This window comes from Jaculus jaculus, chromosome X (assembly GCF_020740685.1).
Source record: "Jaculus jaculus isolate mJacJac1 chromosome X, mJacJac1.mat.Y.cur, whole genome shotgun sequence".
Lineage (NCBI taxonomy): Eukaryota > Metazoa > Chordata > Mammalia > Rodentia > Dipodidae > Jaculus > Jaculus jaculus.
In genome coordinates, this window is record NC_059125.1 from 16,673,319 (window position 1) to 16,677,126 (window position 3,808).

At 40.2% G+C, this 3,808-nt stretch overlaps 1 pseudogene; it reads left to right on the forward strand.

Annotated features, from left to right (window-relative positions):
* Positions 1–295: 295 nt before the first annotated feature.
* On the forward strand, positions 296–925 carry LOC101604192 (annotated as a pseudogene).
* The last annotated feature ends 2,883 nt before the right edge of the window (positions 926–3,808 follow it).

Here is a 3,808-nt window from a genome sequence, read left to right on the forward strand (position 1 = left end):
TATGGTAATGTGACCATCCTTGTAGCTAAATATCGATAGCAAAATTTCATTACACGCCTGGAATGATTGGAGGTGTTGGTACATTTGAAAGCTTTCAGTGCCTCTTGTCACTGGCCCTTTTCTGAGTTTGCTCAGGCCTTACTCCTAGCAGCAGTTTGCAAGGGCATGGGCCAGCTTTCTCCAACACACCCTTCCCTCCTGCTACTGCTTCACTAGAAGGCAGAATAGAAGAACCAACTCTTATGATGCCCTGTTTTTGTTTCTGTTTTGCAGTGTTCCAGTGCTTGCTGACACCATGGTCTGGTTCACCAGAGAATTCAATCACATACTAGCTGGTTTATTTTTCTCCACCATAGCATGGAACCTTGTCAGCATTTCCATGAGCCTCCATGAATGGCGGGTGTGGTACATGGATGACCCCTTGTTCTCATATACTACCATCGCCTTTGTGGGAATGTGGGAAACCTGTGTTTACAACCCTGAAATCAGTGGTCGTGTTCTTGAAAATTGTTATGTATACACCACTCCCGTCCCTTTGGATATTATGGTTTCTCAACACTTCCTGCAAACTGGCAAGATTTTGTCACTGTTTTCACATGTATGTGCAGTATTAATGCTTGTAAACAGGCTCCACATGGGCAGGGGTTTTCATGGTGTTTACAATCCATTTGTCCTTCCAGGGATTATAAACATGATTGTTAGTGGCTGTGTATTCTTTGCTTTCTTGATCAATTACAATGCTGTTATGAAGATGGAGGGGATTGACTTCCCCTCATCTATCCCTTTGCCCTTCAAACCAGACATTCAAGACATTGGAAGTGCCTTGATACTGGCAGGTATAGGTTCATTCCTATTTTTGTTAAGTGGCAATATTTTTTTCACTTACCCGATAGAAAACTAAGTTTTTCCTGATATCTTAAAATAAATGTTTACTTTGCATAGGTTTGTGAAATCAAAATTCTCAGGAAGAGGTGAGAAATGTTCTAACCAATTTTTTTTTCAGAGGCTCAAGACTATGCCCAGGGTGGCTTGCAACAGCAAATGACCATCTGCCTATTTTTCTTTCTGTCACGTTTGATTCCATTTAACTCATTGATTGCATTGTTGTGGTTTCATTAAATTATTTTACTGCACTGAATTTGTTCTTCTGATATCTGTTTCTTGGCTGATGTAAATATTTCACAAGTCTATACTTCATACTTACATATTCACAAGCATACTTCACAAGCATACATGGAAATGAGAGTGGAGGTACTTATCCTCATACATGTGCTCTGAATCTTCTGCTAGAAATAGAAGCAGGACATATTTCAGAGGAGACAACAATAGCATCTCTATCCAGTGACATTTTTCAAAATGTGTAAGTGATGAGAAATTTGTACAAGGAGTCTCTGTAACCAGACTCAACAGTTCTGGTTATGTCCCATGTTTCTCGGCCCTCACCCCCACCCCTGCCTTCTTTCTCTAAGGTTCATAAGTGTGGTAGCCAGTAGTAAGAGGCTATCCCACACTAAATCACCTTTCACCCATGATATTGCACTCAACCAGAATTTAACTCAATTGACAAAAAGGGCATGAAATTAAGATGGGGATTAATGGGGTAGAAGTGGGTAAGAGAGGATAATTGGGAAAGAATAAAATAAAATACTTAAATTATGTGGAAATAGGAAAAATCCAAAAATTTAAAAATCAATGAATGCATGACACCTCACAGTGCTGTAGGTAAGAAAGATGAGTGGTTCTATTTGTTTCTTTGTTATTTTTACACAAACCCATATCAAGCCTTCAAGCCTAGTTTTTTTTTTTTTTAATTTATTTATTTGAGAGTGACAGACACAGAGAGAAAGACAGATAGAGGGAGACAGGATGGGCGCGCCAGGGCTTCCAGCCTCTGCAAACGAACTCCAGATGTGTGCGCCCCCTTGTGCATCTGGCTAACGTGGGACCTGGGGAGCCGAGCCTCGAACCGGGGTCCTTAGGCTTCACAGGCAAGCGCTTAACCGCTAAGCCATCTCTCCAGCCCCAAGCCTAGCTTTTTATAGAAAGACTCTGGGATGAATTTTAGGTACATTCAGATTGTTATTAAAATCTAGTCATCTGAGGTATCCAGTTTTTTTGGTGGTTTAAGATACAGGCATGGGGCTGGAGAGATGGCTTAGTGGTTAAGTACTTGCCTGTAAAGCCTAAGGAACCCGGTTCGAGGCTTGATTCTCCAGGATCCATGTAAGCCAGATGCACAAGGGGGCACACCCATCTGGAGTTCATTTGCAGTAGCTGGAGGCCCTGGCATGCCCATTCTCTCTCTCTCTCTCTCTGTGTCCCTCTTTCTCTCTTTGTCTGTCGCTCTCAAACAAATAAATAAAAACAACAACAACAAAAGATACAGGCATGGACCCAGCATGGTGGTTCCTATCTGTACTCCCAGTTTTGGGGAAGTTGAGGCAGGAAAAATTGCCATGAGTTTGAAACCAGAATAGCTTACAGTGCAACCTTGCAACAAAAAGAAGGAAAAGTGATTGTCAGGTTTTATTGTGAGCTGCCTTAGTTCATCCAGGCCTTGTATGAGAATTTCTCCTTTTGGAGTCAGAAATTCTGCATTGTATATAACTCATGTCTAGACTTTCTCCAGCGTCCCCCTATGCTTTATCCTCTTTGAGTCAGGTAGAGAAGTTTCTTAGTGTTAAGAGCTCATGCAATTAGACTTGGCCATGCACAAAAGCCAGTGCAGTCTATTTTGAAGATAAACACAATCATTTTAATTAAATTTGTAAGGTGCCTTTGGCAATGTAATATAACTCATGAGTTTCACAGATAAGGATCTAAGAATCTTAGTGGAGCTATGAATCAGTCTTTCAAAAAAGGCAAAGTGATAGAGAATCTGTCTCCTTAGAAGATCTGTTACCAGTAATAAGAAAAGAAAATTTAGTTCACCACTATTATCCTGACTTTTTCCTGGATCTAACCCATGGGAAATTTCTCACTTTTCTATGGTGACTAAGTACACCTACCTCAGGGGTGCTCATCAAGAGGTTGGTTGAAGACCTTCACAAGTTAAGCCTTTTGACCAGACAACAAAAGACACAAGAAACTTCTCAGTCTTTTGAGATTATACAGGCTTTGGAAAAGTCTATGCATAAAGATACGCACCCATGTTCACTGCACTGAAAATAACCCAATATGCCTAAGGTGCCTACTATCATCACTGGATTAACAGAAAATGTGGTCTACACAATGGAGTAGTTTGTAGCCACAACAAAGAACAAAAACATGTACTTTTGGGAGAGCTATGTTAACTGCAGTTCATATTAAGTGAAATAAATGAGATTCAGAAAAATAAGTATCAATTTTTCTCTCATAGATTAAAACAATATAGATCATTAGGTTGGGAAAGTGGCTTTCAACAGTTAAAATTGCTTGCTCACACTGACTGCTGGCCAAGGTTTACCTCCTATGCACCCATGTAAGATGGATGCAAAATCAAACACAAGTGTTTGGTATTCATTTGCATTGGCAAGGTGCCCTGGTGTACCAGTAAACAAGAAATAAAAATTAAGAAAACAGGCAGGCTTGGTGACTCACACCTACAATTCTTACACTTATGAATTTGAGTCAGGATGATCGCCACAAGTATGAAGCCATCCAAAGGTAATAAGTGAGATACCCTTTCAATAATAAAAGACACAAAATTAGAATAGAGACTGATTGGCAAAAGAACGTGTACTAAATAGATTGGAAAGGAGCACAATAAATTGTCTGGAGGGCCAAATGGTACATGTTCTCTCTCAGATACAGAATTTAGGTAAACACA